Source organism: Bombus huntii, chromosome 1, assembly GCF_024542735.1.
Source record: "Bombus huntii isolate Logan2020A chromosome 1, iyBomHunt1.1, whole genome shotgun sequence".
In the NCBI taxonomy this organism is placed as follows: Eukaryota; Metazoa; Arthropoda; class Insecta; order Hymenoptera; family Apidae; genus Bombus; species Bombus huntii.
Window position 1 is genome coordinate 3,562,211 of NC_066238.1, and position 19,680 is coordinate 3,581,890.

Below are 19,680 nucleotides of genomic sequence, written 5' to 3' on the forward strand. Positions count from 1 at the left end.
TTATCGAATAGTATTAAACGCTAGCAACGCTTACGATACAACGTATTTAGAATCAAGCTTTTCCCTTCTATAATTCAAGACGTTGCTTCGCATAGGATAGACGTAAGACGCGCAGATAACGTCGTAAATAACGAACGGAGATACGATAAATTTTGGTAGTGGTGAAGATATTCTCTCGGTTAATTGGAAATTACGATTGTTCGAACGATCGTCCGACTAAAGTTTCCTAAATCACCGATATCACAATATGTTTGCAAGCATAGGGTGGCGTTTACCTTTTCCCGACGGCCCGGCTAATAATATGGGCAAGTCACGTTAGTACGGTGTGTAAGTACATTCTCATTAATTGGATTCCTGAATCAGGGTCGCGAGGTCGTACGCGATCAATTTGTTACGGACAGCCCATGCCCCTTATTGGCTGTTTTATTATTGTTAATTAATTGCCAGGACGCGATGGCTTCATTGCTGGTGTTTCTTCAATTTATGGCTGGCGATCGGTGTCGCGATGACGAATCGTCGTCGTAAATCGCGCCATTACCGCGAATTTTCATCTACGAGCAGAGATAATTAGCCATAAATTGTCATACTTTTGTGTCGGGGGTGGATCTTTTTGATCGTCGCTATTTTGTAGATTCGTTCGACGTTAAGTTATTAAGTTATCGGTTTCGTTTAGAATTTATAGCGGTATCCCTTGCCGATCTTTATCTTTTTAACGTGTATAGTACTCTATTCTATAGATTCCTACAGGTATACTATCGTCATGTGGTATATAGTAGCTATAATATATCGATAGGAAACATCTACGAATTACATATATATCTTAATAGTTATCTTTCCGCAGTTACGATAAAGATAGAAATGCACATTTGTACTTATGGTCTTTCAAAGAACTATAATTATATTCGAGATAATCGTCGAAGGTGTTTCTACGCGTAATTTAGACGCTGTTCTATTTCGCATATCTGTTTAGAATTTGGAATACCGTAACTTACGATATGAAACTCACAGTCTGTGAGTGATCGTTTCACGTAAAACGCAAGTGGTCTTCGTCTTACTTTAACATTTTCACGTCTAACGAATTTTAATCTTAAAAAAAAAAAATATGTTTCTTTACTCGACGTACCTCGGATCGAACGTTTCGTATGCTAAATAACGCGGTAATTTTATTTTGTTACGTTATTACTTCTCAATATTTTAGCAATATTTTCATTAAAAATGAAAATAAGTCAACGGAAGATTCGAACCGGCAGAGATTCATATTCTTGTGCTTTGGAGCGCCAACGTTGTTTTGGTTTGCTAGGTTCAAATGTAAATAAACTCCAGACAAAACATTATCAATGTAATCGTCAAGCGGAGTTACATTTGAACTTTTTACAGTACCACCGGTCGACACAAATAGACGAACGTACTCTCTAGGACGAATCATTATAGCGAGTCACACAGTCGAATAGCGAGCGTAGAGTTGAGCAGTAACATTGAGCGAGCGACGATTACGACCGACATACGCTACCTCTGTACTCGTATTTAACGTGATTTTAATATACACTGATTATTACAATTTTATCATTCGTCTCTTTAATAAACCAACGCGTATAATAATCGTTGAGATTATTCGATGTGTAAACAGAGGAACTGGTGGATAAATTGTAAGGTAGAAAATATATTTAAATAGAAGTGTAATTATAAGTAAGAATACAATTTGAGCTGGTCCAGATCCGCACGCTAGCTGTGTTACCCAATAACTGAAAAACACTGAAGCCAACGTCGCCTGTCTACCGTTTATGGTCTGTCTTCGTCGCAGTCTTTTGTCTACGCGCTGTCGATGGCTTCGGTGCTCGAGAAAACTAAAAAAAGACCAGATGTAGAGTTTTCTTAGAAGTGGTGACCACTTCAACGATAATCCATCTCAAAAAGCCCATTTGTACCTCGAGCAAGTTCCAAAACCCATAAACTTTTCGGCTCTGCGAAAGAAGCGTAATTTTGACGCGGAAAAGAAAACAGAAGATACGAAGACGAGTCACGAGAGAAATAAGATTCGTTAGCTTAATCAGTGGAGAGTATGAAAAGCTTAAGACGGCGATGCACGACCTATCAACCGGACGAAACACGCCATTGCCTTTATCGTCGACGCACCGCGTGCCTCAAGATTAATGCTGCTTTGCTGTTTAGATCGTAAGTTGGAATTGGCCACCGACACACGTGGAATATCTGTGCGTTTCTTGCGTGAAAGCGCGATCGCTACGATAATTTATATACCGTAGGATAAAGTTGGCCGACGTTGGGAACAGATGCGATGGTTTTTGGTAGCTTTGTACTCGTTGATAGAGCCATTGTGTTCGTCAGTGAGTTTGATTTGAATCGAGGTCTGGTAGATTTAAAGGTTTATCCGGTGTTGGTCGATGATTTTTATTCGAACCAATGCCTGGTAGATTTAAAGGTCGAGTTTAATCCCTTAATGATGGAGGAGCTTCACCTTTAGAAACATCGTGTACAGGTAAAGATTCTGCAAGAGAAATACCATAAAAGTTACGCTTCGTGAAAATATTATACTTCATTAGATATGACGTAGATGAATAGTAAGTTATGTAGGAAAATAACTCGAAAGAAAAAGTGTTTGCAAGATTTTCTCTTGATATATGGTTAAAATTTCAAAGTGTGTTAATACTTTAAATTAACGTTAGTCGTCGTTAATCCATTTTTGTTACGAGCTCCATTCGAAAATTCAAGTATATATGGTAGAACGATGATTACAGTGAAATCCCTGATTCTAAATCGCAGTCCGATAATAAAACTTTCGAGTAAATAAAACTTTTTGTATAAATTTCGATCGTGGCTCGATAAATAAATATCGCATTGCGATTCGTTTAGAAACGGAATGAAATAGAAATTGCCTAGTGGAATAATTCAACGTGTTCGTCCTTCGAAGATAAAATCGCCCACATTACGACATCAAACCTACAGCAGCGTTGTAATTTCCGTTATTCTCGTAACATGCTTGCAAAATTCTCTTGAAAATATTATATTTACTGCCACGCATCCACTATTCCTAGCAGTCAGATCCCGCATCCTCCGGCAACATCGACGAACAAACTGGTTACCATTTTATGGTAAACTTACGTTACATAGAAAATCATAAAAAATAACTTCTGCACAAGCGATGTACACCACCTCTTCGATGCGTTAACGATCATTTTTCGCGGGGGGAAACAGTTACAGCGGACTCCATTAGATAACTTGCCTAAGCACTCGATTGTCCATGCTCGCAAACGATATCCGTGTTATTGTTGGCACAGAGACGCGATACGCGTTACGTCTCGCAAGATATTTCCATGGTCGGTCGCAACTTTCGTCGAATCGTACGAATGCACGTCGCTGGAATCGCGGAAATTCCGCAAAAAGACACACGAGCGCGGTTAGTTGAGCGTAGGTATTCGAAGGTTGGTTCGCGTGGCGAAACGTATGCCAATGACGTTCGGTAATGGCGGCCGCTTCGGATCGCGAATTATCGTAAAACGCGAAAACGCCGCGGCTGTTTATGATATTAGTCCACATTGACTGAGAAAATTACTATTGGCTGTAAACCCGCCTCGGTTCTTACGGTTCCTTTACGACGAGACTTTACGCTTCGGCCGAGCAAAGCTTCGTACGACCAGCGTCGCGAATGTTTCTTCGACTAACGATAGCTCGGCTGCGAAGGCAGATAAGGGAAGACTTTTCAGCGTTTGGTCGAAGATCGACTAGCTACGATATCCTTAGAATGTCACTTTACCGCGATACATTCGGCGTGTAGGAGAAAAGTTGGGGAATTTAAATGCACGCGCACATGGTGAAAGTGGGAATGTCGTTGGAAGATATAGAGAAATTTGCCAATCTGTAAATTGGAAGGAAACCAGGAAATTCCACGTTGCGTATTCGGTTTCTTAGATTCTGTTTAGATATGATTTAGGTTAATTATTTTACCTCAACTGCACACTTTATTACGCGTTATTTTACGAAGAGAAATTTTACTTTGCTGTCGGATAGAAGATAACTTTAACAGAATCTGGGAAATGGGAAAGAACCGTGGAATTCTGAAACATAAGATAATTAACAAGTGGGTCTATATCTTCATTGATCATTGGTAGAAAAATAGTATTATACTTGAAAATTGCAACGAAATCTTGCTTTTCGAATATTTACCGGCAGCAAAATAATGCACGCATTAACCGGTCGTAACAAATCATCGCAAGGTGCGTCATCTGATTTCGTAAGAAATGTTATCAAAAGTAAAAATATATACTTACGCTTTTTGTGACGATCTATTTTGTAATATCGTTGCACGCAAATAGATAAATCGACCACATTATTCGCGTACAGTTTAACTTTAGCGTCTTAATCTTAAGTAAAGGTTTGGACGTTTAAAGAATGATATTTCTAATCGAACTTACGTTTTAAATCATCTATAATACGCTTTAACGAACGCATGTAAAATCCCCGTGAAGCTGTAGCGTTCCTCAATTAACAATCCTTTCCTCGTATGCATATCAGAAAAAAGTTCTTAGATTCTAGTTCAACTAAACAGTTATTCGTATTTTAAATCGGATCGAGCTACTCAAATATCAATCGTTTCTCCGCTACCATAATTGTTCCTCATAAATCAGTCGATGTATAGAAAATTCGATCACAACCGGCGAAATTTCTCCTGTCTACGATTAATTTCTTGTCATCGTACAAACTTACATCTATACGACCATTACGATGATAATTGCCACAGGTTTGATCGATACCAGATGATTGTAAAAGGCCCATTAGAATATGCAGTATGATGCAAAAACTTTAGATCGTTCCATTTACATTTGACAAAGATTTATTTCCAATACATAACAAAACAGAATCGATTGAAATTTTGTTGATATATGGTTGAAGATTTTTACTCGTTATAATTATTTACTGAGATTTGCTTTACCCTAGTATTTGTCATAAAAGATATGTAAAATTTTATTGCAACGATTAACGTTGTTTTAATTCCAATTTTAATTAGAAATGAGAAGTTCAACGTGGAGAAGTAATACACGCGAATATACTTTTTTCCAAAAAATGAGAATAAATATAAAAAATATAGAAAAAGTTACGACACGCGACATCGTATTTATCCGGTGATGTTTTTTATTTGATTTTATTTTTTAACGAATTGCCAAATCTTTGCGACAATGTATAGCAAATATTGCTCTAAAGTTATCTATAGATTCTCCTATTAAGGTTTATCTCTCGTTCGCAATTTTATCAGCTTAAACACGTTTATCATTTTACTTCCAGCCCTCCTTCGATCATTCCCGTGTTAAATTAAAATTATCCGAACAATATGCATGAATTTTTGAAATTATCCAGATAGTTATCAAGAATAATAAGCAACGTGAACTTAGTAGCAACTGGTTCGACAAGCCTGCAAAGTAGATAGATATCTTATCATATTAACGATATTCAGGATAGCCACCTTGGTGGCTGTAAACGTAGGTACCAATAAAACACACTGCACGGTCGACCACAAAATTAGTATCTACTATTTCCAATTTATGGACCGTGGCATGGCTAACTTATCACTATTACCAATGCGCTCATATATCAGGGGCTCTGGCTACGACGCAATCTGCATTGTATATCCGCATTGTACAGCGACAGAAACCGCATTGTAAAATATTCGCCAGCGGTCTGCGTTACACCGAGCAACGTTCTACTTTTCTCCACGGATAATAAAGATATCGAGACCGCGGACGTTCCGTTTCCTTGGTTCCAGTTTTCTTGTTCCCGTTGTTCCTAACACGACCTGGATATAACGTAGGAAACATATCTAACGTTTGTTCCATCTTTTATGAAACCTACGGGAACGATTATAATCGCGGTAATAATATTTTTGATCGCAGGTGATCGAACCAGGAATTTTCTCTGTTGCTGCTAATTCCTGTTCGTAAACGTTTCGGCTGATTTACTTACTTTCGTGGTGACGCGACGGTCAGTGGCCGTTCGTTTTTCTCTTAATCGCTCGCTATTCTCTTTTTCTTTATTTTTCTATCATCTTCTATTTCCTATTTTCTATTTTGCCGGATTCGTAGGAGATGGAGTCGCGTGTAATTGTACGTCGATTAAACGAGTTCTAATGACTCGAGTCGTTTCGTTTTAAATGGATGGCGGTTCGTATGAATTCGCGCTTTTGTACCATTGGACATTTCGAGATAAAAAATTACTAAATTTGAAGAGGAAATGTAACTATTTAAATTTATTAATAACAAAGAAAGAAAGCGTCGAGTTTATGGCAAAGCTGCGCATCTGATTCGTCTTTCGTTCTATGCTTCTGTCATTTTTATCTTCGCGTACGAACGTAGGAATATTAACAACAAGCAGGTGTGACCACTATGATCGAGAACGAATAGCGTTAGTCTGTAGTCCGCCAAATCCAGCAGCTTGTCGACGTTGATTACACGACTTTGAAGATCGAGGATAAAATCGACGAGAATATTCACAGGCAAAACTGACCACGACCGGATCGTTGCCTGAATGAAACGAAATTGGATAAAATAAAATCGACATCGATGCGACCAAATCCGTCGAGTCTGGGGCTACGTTGCGACGCATTATCATAATTAATTTTGAAGCTGGCAACGAATTGAAAAGGGCGTCGAGGCCAGTCGTCTATTCATTAATACCTATTATGCAAACGGTTCGGCCCGATTCATTCGCGTAACGAGCGTCCATTGTTTGCCGATCATTGTGTCCTCGGCCTCGTCCGATGGTACAATTGCCACTGTGCTTCGAAAGTTCGGGTATCATTTCTCTATTCGCCCTTCTCCGCGTCTCCGTCGCCTTTATATGCCATGACCGTCCAACTCGACCTTCGAACTCGATCTAATTCCAGTTCACCGGCTATTTCTTTTTTCTTTATTCCCTTTTTTATTCACAGTATATCGAAAATTGCGGCGAACCGAAAGGTACGTTTGTGTATCGCTTTCGCTCTCTTTGGAATATTATTCACGATGTTCGTAGTTGTTCCACGAATTATTTTCTACAGTTACTTTCAAATTTGATATCAAAATTTTCTCTCTGCGAATTTTGTCTCGAGCGATGAAAAATGGACAATAAGAAGGTGTAGGCTAATATTTGTTCCAATAAAGCAAGGTTCCATTTGTGAGAAAATCAAATTCGAATGCACATTGAAAGTTGTTAATTCTCGTTGTTAATATCGCGACAAGTATTTATAATTTATTCGTTAGTGGTTTTAACTTACTATATTCGCATCGTCGAGCGAATGGTTGAAAAACGTTCTTATAAATGTTCTTGTAAGCAAATCCTCGCCCTAGAGAGTCGTAAGATTATACGCTACTTGCTTTTGTTTCACTTCGATAATTGTCGTATTATTATCGAAGTTTTATTACTAAGTTGTATTATTTCTTCTTATGACGAATTAAACTTTGGTGTTCATTTTTGAAATTCAATATCTAATAAGAAATCTAAGACATCGTATTCAACTAATAGATAAATTCATATCTCTCTATAACTCGTATCAAGAGATTTTCCAACTAAATTTTATCTCATCTTCTCAACTTACATTTCCTAAAAGAATCCTGTACTTTTTATTCGCATCGTCTTCGATTTATCTTATATTCTAGCACAACAATGTTACGGACTATCCAATCCTTTTAATAGCCATTTTCGATCAGCCTAAACCAAACTAATTTTCTGTCTCATTTCTCTTAATTTACGTTTCTGTTTACGATTTGTTGACTTCTCGTATAAGCTGCGCAAGTGTGAAAGCAGTGGCAATAAAAAGCGTTTATTTCGTTTAGTTCACGCACTGAACTCGGAAAACACTTTAGCAAACCTGTAAACGAATTGATAAACCCGATCTCGCTTGTTCCGCTGTTATTACGGCGCTGCTGAAACGTTCGCATAACGGTCTCTTAAAAACCTACGTTATCGCTATGCCAGTGTTTAATTGTTGTCTTATTACCGTGCCCTTAGTTATTTCATTGGTAAGAACGTTTACAATCCAGGCGTTCGACCATTTAGCTCAAAAATGTGCAACTTTGAAATAGTCGCTGTAAATGGAAATATTTTCTAGCCTCTTTTAGCTTCGATCGCGTAATTATCTTGTAAATTAACTTCTTCAATTAATCTTCGATATATTAGACATATTACTCGAGATATTGCTTTGTGAATTTCTGTTAAAATACGACGTAATTGTCGGCTTTCCATGTTACACTGCTTCAATTATATTTCCATTTTACTGTCTTAATTATCTTTCCATGTTATTTCTTTTGTATTTTTACGGAGCAGTAGGATCGCATATTTCTTGAACGCCGAGACAATCGAATTTCGTAAGAATTAAATTTTTCTAACACCGCGGAACCTTAATCTGAATTTTCGATATACCAACGCTGTGATAAAATAGAATTACGTACATTTTGAAATATAGAAAATTATTCCGTGGTGCGACTTCCTAAATGCTCGCATTACGTTCGTCATGTTTAATACGTCTACACTGTATATTTTATTAATATCGTTACTGGTAGGTTTTAGAAATTTTTCCAATTATTTACGAGCAAATGTTAACAGCTGTTTATTACGTACCTATCAACTACGCTGCAACTAGGCTTCGCCTGTGCTCATTTTCTAACTTTTTCTCTGAATAACAGAAATCGGTTCGCAGGTGTTAGATACTCGTTAAGCGAAAGGCTGGCTGAAAAAGTCGCGAGGCATACGATACCTGTGTATGTTCATGCCTTGCGTTAACCCAATAAATTATTATGATTAATTATTCTAATAAATTGTCATGTTTTTTAATTAACCAGTTTGGCGTGTCTGCAATTTTATCGCGTCGTAATGTTGTTGTGTAGTTAAGTCGATGTTTATAGGAGCGTTCTGTAAATTTCTTGCGTAACGAATCAACATCCGCCATTTTCTGGCGTGAACGTGGCTTAATAACTTGTCGTTGCAGTTCCATTTTATGGGATTTTATTTTTAACCGACACGACAAGCGGAAGCATTCTTTTCGATCGGTCGGCAATGTAAACGAATTAATAAGCGCGCACCGTTCGTCAATTTCTGGTCGACTAGGATGGAATTCGCGTTGCCTAATCGTGAAAAGGCCAGCAGCTTTCGATTTCGATTCCAGTATCGTTCGTATCGATCGGTCTTTATTGAAATGGCATTTATTTCAGCCAGTTTAGAAAAGATTAAGGACGTATATTAATGGCGTTCTATTTGCTCGTTTGCTGCTTTAAAAAGTGCTTCATAAAATAGGATTTTCGAGGACAAGCGATGATAAGAGAAGTTTGTATAGGTAGCTGTACGTTATAAGGGATTTCGATTTACTGTTGCAACGGAATATAGTGTTTTGATCCGATTGTTTGTTTAGAGACGCATTTAGTATATCGTATATGGTGCAAAATATCTGTTTAAACGCAGGTTTGTAAGACTAGTTCGTGTCTATCGATGGTTTATCGATTTTTAAATATTGATAGGTTGAATGTTTTCATAGATGCCTCGTGCATTCATTTATTTCATCAGACGATACGCAATTCGCAAATTGCAAAGAATAGAAATACTTTATAAGATATTGTAGAGTTTATAAATGTCTGCTTTCTTCGAAGTATGACGCTGATTGGAAATGTTTGATGTTCACTGATCGGTTGAATGATAATCTAAGAATAAGTCGATAAAAGATTGTTAGGCGATTCTTCTATTTATCGTTTCGATACTGTGCGAAACGTTTCATTGCAATCTTCTATTCTACTTCAAGATTTTCCCCAAATTTCTCGTTTTCTTAGAACGTGGTAGTTTCAATTGTAAGAAAAACTTGTTTTTATCGCACGGTTTATTTCCAAATGCCGAACCTACGTTATTTCCACGATTCAGCACGTCGGATCTGTTAGTAGATGGCAGAGACGAGAACAAAGTGAAAGGATGAGTAAACCTCGTGTCCTTGCCTTTTGGAACGAGATCGTTTCGCGAGTAGATTGGCAAGCCGGGCTGCCTGATAGACACGATTATTGCGATCGATAATCGTCTAGTTGATCGTGATTCGTTGTTGTATATACGTCGTTCGCCGTGGCGGTCGAAGCGGCTTTCTTTCGGCGCGATGTTAACTGGCTTTCTGAATCGCAGCTCAGAGAGGAGGAAATTATTCTTGGAGCGTGGTTCGAGTGGCGGAGCGTCGTTAAAGTCTCGCAAGAAAATGCTAAATAGGTCTTTGAACCGGTATAAACGAGCTCTAAGAGATCCGATAACAGTCCTCGACTGCGAGCCGTGAAGTGGACGCGCGGATGCGAGAAATCGTCTCGTTGCCGTGCACTTTTTACTTTCATCTTTGAGTGGACGATCCTATGGAAAAAGTCGCACCGAGCCGGCATGCATTATAAAACGCCGCGCTTCAAAGCGGCCATTTGCATTCGCGGCATCTTTCCACAATGTCGACGGCTTCTGTCAATTACTTTAACGAAGTCACGCTGGACGTTCCTTTGCGGAATGGAAATCGAACGTTTTTCATCGAGTCTCGTGCTCGGTCTGATCTCGCCGCGAATTTGTCCATTTAATTCGTTTAACCAACCCATTAACCGAAGAAGATGAATTGCCTCGTCACCCGGATCGCCGGTATTTTTTGCCGACGTGATAATTTATTTACTCGAGTTCTCTCGCTTCTTTAACCTGTTAACCGAGTTGTTTCTTAATCAGAAACATCTGTAGCCACGGAGTTGAAAGTTTAACAAGGACAAATGAATTTCAACTTGCTTGATTTTAATTCTCGTTGATGTAAACACAAGTTAATCCATTTTTAATAGAAATTCATCGATGCGTGGAGAAACAAGGGCTCCTAAACGAAGATATCGTATACTTGAAAGATAGGAAATTCGATTAAAAACCAGTAGGTAATTAAAGATATGTGTACGGTATCGTGTTTATGTCGCAATCAATTTAACATCGTAAAATTTCTGATTAACGTCGTAATCACGTATCGCGTACTGCAAGTAGTAGTTTCCCTTGGTTAGATAGAAATTAACGAATGTGAAGTATTTCGAAGCAGAGAAAAATGGCATTTACATAATTTTTAATTAAAGCAATTTAATTAAGTTCTCTGCTTGGTATCAGATGTTATTTGATTTTTTATTCGGACGTAAAAATTGATAAGAAAACTTTTTATCATCTTTTTCAATGCAATTTTGTACAATTAAATGTCAAAAGAAAAGGTCGATGTTTTCTATATTAAAAGTATCTTTTTTTAATTTCTTAAAGAATGAGCTGACTATTTGAGTCTGTGTCATATCGAAGAATTCATTTTCAAACTACAAGAATCGCGCTAACTAACTTGGTTATCTCGTAGGATCGAACGTTCATTTGTATTCGGTTTAATAAACTCGAAATAAGTGTCGTTTAATTGTTCGACAAACCTGTCCCGAAAGATGAACAACTTCCTCGATGTTTCTGCGTCGTATAAATACAAGTTGGAGTAAAATCTCTTCAAAGTTCACTCCAAGATCGTTAACTGAGAATATGGGATTCCGCTGTAACAAATTTTCAACTTAATTTACGGTTCTAAACGTACGTTTCTCTGAAAATGTCGCGGTAGAAATAATTCTTTGGTACAAACGAGGCGAATATTCTCAGAATCACTTGAAATTAGTGCTTTTAACGCAACACAGGGTACATCAGACTATCGCTTTTATTTCATTGGTATTTCGATATTAAACAAATCGTAATCATTTTATTATTATAAATATACTTTACAAGAATTTTCATTTCCTCTGAAGTGCAAAGGACAATCTCTATATAATCACGAATGACAAATCGTATCATCGTATCTACTATTGTACTGCTTAATCCTGTTACAACCCTAATGTATTTTCTTTTCTTTCTTTTTTCAAATTTCCCACTTTTTACAGACAGGGTCGGCGTGACCTTTCGCGGGGCCTCAATGCACATTCAAATCCTACACTTCGGTTTTACAACGAGGAATTATTTATTCACAAGTGCTGTTACATATTATATAGTTTCTATAAGCAGTTTTTTAAACAAATCAAACAAGTAATATTTTTTCGCATCCATAATTCGCTTTCAAGGGGCAAAAAATTCAACGAAAGTACAAAATCTATAATCGTGTATGACTTTTGCACAAAAACTATCGATGTAGTTTATTTTCTCTAAAAGGTACGTTTCTCTGAAAGCGCCTGGATCTTTTTATCTAAAGTAGTTTCCAGGATATGAGGACTCTATGGAGGTACACTGAACTTCGATGATTTTTGTCACTCCTTTAGACTGAATCATCGCTACTAAAAAAATGTCTTGTATCTGTCATCATCATTCTGTAAAAAGTTAATCAAAATCGGTGTTTTTGATTGGGTAATTTTGGTAGACCGCGGGGCTTCTGAAAACGCGGGTCCGGATTCCGGCGAACGCGCTGAACCTGCCTTGCACCGGCCCTGTTTACAGAAATATTTACGTCGAAATTATTATCGATGCGAAAAAGATTAATTTTTTTTTTTATAAAAATGCAAACTACAAATAACGATGCTATTGGTTCGAGGAAATCTCGAAGACGAAGAAGAATAGCAAGGTCAAAGTGGTGGTGATTTGTCGAGCATTCTTGGTCGTAAGAAGGAGTTATTCCCGCGGCTGACTCGTGACATCGAATGTCGAGTATTTCAAAGTACGCCAACATAGGTAGTCGGTCATATTTTATCTTACTTTATTTATTCACGTTCAGTGACATACAGGTGTCGTAAAGTCAGCAGCGTTTTAATGGACGGTATCTTACGTGCGATTATTAAATAACATCCTGTAATTAATATTCAACGGTTCAACGATATTATTGCAGGATATTTTACCTCGTTAGATTTTATGCGTCTGATATGTGGTTCGTAAAAATAGTAACTGTTGATATTAAAACGGAACATGTGGTCATTTGGTGTCCTCTCGAGGAAAGTAATATTTCTTTTAAAAGAAATAATGGCAAGGAAAAATGTTCTGTCGGTATACTATCGAAAACACGTACGTAGAAACTGACTATTTGAGAAACTGGCATCGAGGACCTCGTTTCAGATGTCGCCAAGCAATTAGCAACTTAACAATTAGAAAATCGATAATTACAGGATCAAGGAGAATCGTGAAATTCTATCGTAGCTGTAAGTATAAATATTAGAAATTTATTGTAACATATACGCACACACAAATGCGGTGTGCCGACTACATTTGCATCGATTTGCACTTTGCATGCAATTGAAGATGGCAGATATGATATAGAGTTAAGAAGTTTTGTATAAAATTTGCTTAATTAAACGTACACGTGTTCCACGCTGTTTCCATAAGGTATTTTTTATCATGTTTGCAAGATATTTTTTGTATTATCTTATTCTCTGTATAATTTTATTTATATCGATCATAATCCTTAAATATATATGTATATTCACGTCCATAAGGGTTATTCCACGTATATTTCGTTTTCTCATAGTCGAGTATATACGGTTAAATATTTTGTGTGATTTTATAGTATAATAAAAGCTCGTTCGTCGCGTACACGCGTGCATTTTACTTACTTTGTTGGCTGTCTAACTGCTGCCACGATTCTCTGTTTCTACTGACGTAACATCTCGTTTTATCATCTATAATAACGTTTATACGTAGCGGAATAGTTCGGTGAAATTATGGTTGTCCTTCGAAAGCCACACAGTGATGAAACTCCTCGATAACGATTTTATATACGCTGTAAATTCAGCATTCCGGGCTGGCATTATCGATTTTCTTTGGATTTTTCTTAAGATCAGAGGTCGCCTGCCCTGTTCGTAAAACTTGTATCAACGTTCGAGTTAAGCGGAGACGGGCGACAACTGGCAAGTTTCATCGAATAAAATTTTTATATCGAGTGCCTGTTATATATTTACGTGAATTTATTTGTTTGGTACCTGAATGTTCTTCGAATTATTTAGGTTGACAGATGTTTAGTACATATTTGAATAATACGTTGTATACATACACGCATACATATAAACACGATAAATAATCGTTCCACTTTCAAGATATTCCACGATATTCGACGATACACAATGTTCTAATTATAATAGGCGTTCCAACAGAAAACTACTAAAACGTGTATCAACACTCCAAATTGTCATTCGTCTCGTTATACATCGCGTAAAACGTTAGAAATCCTCGTAAAGTCGTCGAGATATTATCGATAGCTCCTTTGAAACTCCGTTGCAAATCGTCGAATCCCTCGATCGAGAAGCGTGGAACGAAAGAAGAAGAAGAAGAAGAAAAAAAAAAGTACAGCTTTAACGATTCACCGTGAACGCGTAGCTGGGAAGACTGTCAGGAAATAAATTCCTGCTAACTTGTCCATGCAAGTGGGCGCTAGGGCCGGGCATCGGTACAAAACGCGGCGCGTCTCGAGGGGGAACAATAGGGCCGGCTAGAAATCGCTCATTGTGCCCGCGAACCGGCAAAAATAATCACGTGAAAGACTGCGAGGACGGACGGAAGGACGGACAATGAACGGGCACGTATTGCTCGGCTGCCACTCGTGCTTCGCAAACGGTTTCCTGGACTCAAACGCTCGTTCGTTTCGCATTTGTGCTCTTACGGCTCTGCCATTCTCCCTTTCTAACTCAAGTTCCTGTCACGGTGGGCGAGTTTCTTGCGAAAAGAAAGAAATAACAAAAAGAAGAACGTACACACACGCGTACAGGGACATACATATGTAAAAAAGAGAGGAATAGAAGGAAGCGAAAATTGTTTCACCGGTTTATCAGTAAAAGGGATGCAGATGTTGGTGATTTTTGCGGAGGAAGTAGCTTGAGAATCGAGCTAAGTAAGTGGAATGAGAATGTCTGTCTCTCGAGTTAATGATGGTTGATGGTGGTATAGTGTGCGCGTTAAGGCGAACGTTTTAGACGTTCGGTGAATTTGTTCTTTGCACGAACAGCGTTTACATATAGCTTGATCTTGTCCGAAGAAGAAAAACGATTATAATTTTATGGTGTAAAAAATATCGTGTTTTTAAATTCATTAAATTACTTTATAAATGATTTGTAATGTATCTTGTTTTATTAAATAATATCTAGTATTCGGTACTACTAAAAAGATAACAAGTTATTGACAATATCGAAACGCGTGAGATCAATAGCGACAATTTGCTTGAAAGAATTTGGCTTTGGTAGAAATATTTGTCCTCGTACGAGCGATACCCTGATGAGGGACGTTCTCGGTGTTTCAGAATAGAGACAAATAGCTTAGATGAAATCATTCGGTCTTAAAGAAGATGTAATTGGCAGAAAATTTTATCCGAGATTGAAAAAGCGTAGATATTCTTTCGCACTTGGTATTTCTATAACGAGGAACTATTTTCTTCGTCTAAGGTATGTGCCATTTTACGCAAAATTCATAATTTGATATCTTTATTGATACCCGTAATTACTATCATTTTGATTATCACTGCAGCCAGAAGAGAATTCAATATACTCTCTAATCACAATGTCGTAAAATATTAACACGTTCTTCCATTACAAACTGCATTTATCTAAACGATCTCTCGAAACATTTCGCGCATGCCCATCCATATCGCTGTATCGCAGTGAAATAAACGGTCCTGCGCTAATCAAAAGCTAATTAAGATGCAGCACGAAATTTTCCATCCACCCAAATGTATCTCATCGGATTTTTCCGACCGATAACGTAATTACATTCTCCATTTCCGTTGTTTAATGCATCCTAATTATTGGTTCAACGTTATCCCGGCGATTCGTTTTGCTCTTGATCGAATGCACCCAGAGATATTAATTATCGCTAACGTTCTTATTAAACTATCGGCAATCTACGAACTACGCATCGGACATTCCGGATGATTTTTTCGCCAGGATAATAGAACGGGTTCGGCCGGCCCGTCGCATCGGTTCCAACCAATCAGGTTACGTCTGTACGCGACGGGATGATCGGTTCCCCGATCGATTTCATCCTCGCGGTCTAACGTATATTCGCTTCGATCGAGGAATGACTGTAACGACGCACGTAATTACTTAATGGACGCAATTAGGAATGGTAATCAAGAGTCTCGCTTCGATTGCTAGAGATTCGATTTCTTTGCCCCTTCCCCCGAGGCTAGTTTGATCTCCTTCTTGATTACAGCCGTCACCTAAATTGGATTACGCATTTTAAACGCGTCAAGGATTTTCATCTCTCCTCCTCTTTCTTGGTGCATCGATACTCCATCAATCGGTCTTTGCTGACGCGTTCAATAACTGGATGAGATATGCTCGTTCCTCCTCTCCTAATTGCGACGTAAATCATCTCTTGGAGAATGACTGGTGGAAGACTTCTGAAGAGTCTATGCATTTTCGTTTCGTTTTCTTCTCTTACCGAATGAGCTGGTAGCCTGCAAATTGTCATGTTAGCTTAAAAACTGGACTATCGTGTTATGGCTACGGGGCTAATTGCGATTTGAAACGGTTTTGTTTTCTTTGAAGGCTTATCGACTACTCACGAGCGTGATTAATGACGAAAAAGTATTGTACGAGATTAACACGCTACTAATAAGTATAATAACTATATTGATTTATCGAACTTGTTGTATTGGTATTGCTATATATCGTTTGTCTTTGATTATTTCTTCTTCTTTTGTCTTTTTTTCCATTTTTTTTTTCTTTTTTGAGAAGGAAGATCTACGTTCTTTTTCGTATCCGAACGCTTACGCTCGTGAATTGTTCCGCGTATATGGGAAATTTCAAGATGCAAACGTTCCTACATTGCATAGAATCGCGTATAATGTTAAAAATTACGACGTGAAAATTTAACGTGTAAATAAAAGAACGACGATAGTTGAAGAATATAGCGGAAGATTAGAGTACGTGGATAAAGTAAGAGCAGTAGCTCGAAGAAAAGCATACAGACTTACCCCAATACGTCTTGTAAATCATAATAAAGATCTCGTTTTGATCTGTTCGTAAACTTGCGTACACGCAATTAATCACGTAAGATACGTTCTCCTCGTGTACTTCTGACTCGATTAATCTCTTTCTCTAGACATTAAGCATTTACGGTTGGATCTTTTTGTAACGAAGCAAACCACACGTCAGGAAACCGAGTCTTTTCCAAAGAAACATAACAACTCGAGCTACCGATGAAATTCTTCCGTCGAAAAACACCAAGAAAGAAAGGAAAAACGAAACGCACACGGTGACGGAGAATGTAGTTCTTGTTAATCTTCGTCCGTGTAAGTCGATGCATCGATACGAAAAAACGTCGATTCTGAAAACGATTCGAGAAACAGACAGAGGGGCAAGACGGTGATTTTTCAGAAACGCAGCATGGCGCCGTGGCACACGCATTTGTCATAATCGCCGAAGAAAGCGGGACAAGTTGCTTCCTCGATCAACGAGATTCCACGGTCGGTTCGTATTTCAAATTCGCGGGGGATCTACAAGAATCTAACAGTCGTGGAAAGTCGTGAGGTATGCCGTTCGCATGCTTTTCGATAGATCGCCGCGATCGATAGCAAGTAGAAAATCGTGACGTTGCGAAACCGCGACCGATGCTTGATCCGCGTCAATGCAAAGTCCGAGTATTCGTCTTTTCTTCTTCTCCTCCTTCTTCTTCTTCTTTCTCCTTCGATTTTTCCTTTCTACTTCTTCTTTTCTCGCGTGTTCGTTTCGAAGATCATCGATAGAAAGCCGAACAACACGTGATGCGCACACGAACGAGAAGAAAAGAGAGAGCTAGATCGTTTTACAGCTCGAAAGGGGTAGCGACAGACGACGTGCAAGTCACGACTTCTGTTTGCCGGAGAAGGCTCCGATGATTAGAATCTTTCGGTATTTCTATCGATCCAACGGGCCACCGCGTGGCTCTGTGGCAATATTCGCTCCTTCGTCTAAGTACTTGCCGTCTAAACGCTCTTCTGAGTTATATCGTTTTAACTCTCTCGCTTCTTACCTGCCTCCTCGTTGTTCACGAGGATTTTACGATCCATCGAGATTTCTCAACAACGGTCCGATGCTCCGTGATTATGATTTAACCCGGGTGCACGACTTTGGTGCTCGGCGAAACGGTCTCCGGATAACAAAGTAACGGGATTTTGAGAATTTCAGTGGCGATATTGTTACGGAGGAATTTTTGTAGAATATTTTCAGAAATCGTGGCTATCTGGAAACCTTTACCAGTGCAAGAAATTCCAATTACGTAGAATCTCTTATAGGGTGACGAATATACACCGAATGAATGGAAATTTTGACGAATATTTATGTAAACTTATAGTTACGTAGAATGTCCTATAGAGTCAAGAATTTTCGGAATAAATGGAGATTTCTGTCGTAAAATCACGATGAAAAATACATTTTTGCGGGTACGCTGGGATACGAAGATATTTATAAAGAGTCGAAACGATTAAAGAGAAATTTTCATCAAAGTGCGTCGATACAGAGATAGTCATTTTTATAGGAATACTATGTTCAAGAAATGTTTGTAGAAAAACGATTATAATGATTAACTTGTAGAACGAAACATCTACATAGAAATTTCAATCGTCGTATGCTATTGTAAAATTTATATTTGCGAATTTCTTGCAATTTGTTAACAAGATATTCGTTGATTATAACTTTCCGCCGGAAAGACATTTTTCTACGTATCTCTTGCAATTTTATTTCATTTTCTAATTTTAACAAATATCGATTTCTGTTGCTGTTCTCGTATACTCAATTATGTCGACGATCCGCGCTAATTAATTCGATTCCCGTAGTCGACATTGATTTATTCCGGTTTATGTAATCGGAATTGCGATCTGTATATCTGCGCCAGAGCAATCAACAGTAGTTTCTTTCGAGATACAGAGGAATTCAGTATCGAACATCTATTCTTGCGTATAAAATCGATGATTTTAGCATAGAGTGGTAGGAACACTGCAGGAAAAATAAGGATGTAGCTTCGTAAGAGGATTAATTTGCTTAGTTTGTTGCTTTATTTAACTACGACAACGTTCCTCCTAACTATCGTATATTTTATGTATCGTCCGCGTTAGAATTAAATGGGAGCACTTTATAGTTTCTTTGTTTATAGTTTATAGTTTCTCTATAGATTTTATTGCTTTGTAATTAATATCGATTGATGTCTTTGCTAGGAAAGATATCATTTAGAAAGATCATATCATAGTATCGTGGACGAGGGGCCTAGGGGGTGTCGTGCGAATTATAAACAAGCGGTTGTTGAGCGCGTGCATGATGGGGCTTAAACAAAAGATATAAGACAAAAGACAAAGCGTTGCTAAGAGACATAAACGAATTAAAGAGGGTATGAGTTGAGAAGCCAGAGAGTGCGGATTGCGTTGTCGAGATAGCGTTGTTAGCGTTGTTGAGAGAGAGAGAGAGTTGTTACGATTAGTTCATGTTAAATAACCATCGTTTTCTGTCTAATCCATTTATTATTAATAAACTAATATTATTATATTTACGATACTACGATATTTACTTGAGAAAATGAAACGCGTTTCAAGTATAATTTGTATATTCGATAAGGGTACACAGGATTTCTATTTAAGATTTAACTTAACCTTCTTATCACTACGACTTTTAATTTTATCTGTTACTTGAAAATGGTTACCAAGTGTTATAAAAATGATCACCAACGAGGTAAACGGTATTTATCCTTTTATCCTTCGGAACCACTTGTTAACAG

At 38.0% G+C, this 19,680-nt stretch overlaps 1 long non-coding RNA gene across 1 annotated transcript in view; it reads left to right on the plus strand.

The window, feature by feature from the left end:
• The first annotated feature begins 1,397 nt into the window (after window positions 1-1,397).
• LOC126872648 (uncharacterized) overlaps window positions 1,398-19,680 on the plus strand; it is a 63,730-nt gene continuing 45,447 nt past the window's right edge. The window contains exon 1 of the long non-coding RNA XR_007692079.1: window positions 1,398-2,172. This is a non-coding gene — a long non-coding RNA (uncharacterized LOC126872648). The remainder of the gene's footprint in view (window positions 2,173-19,680) is intronic.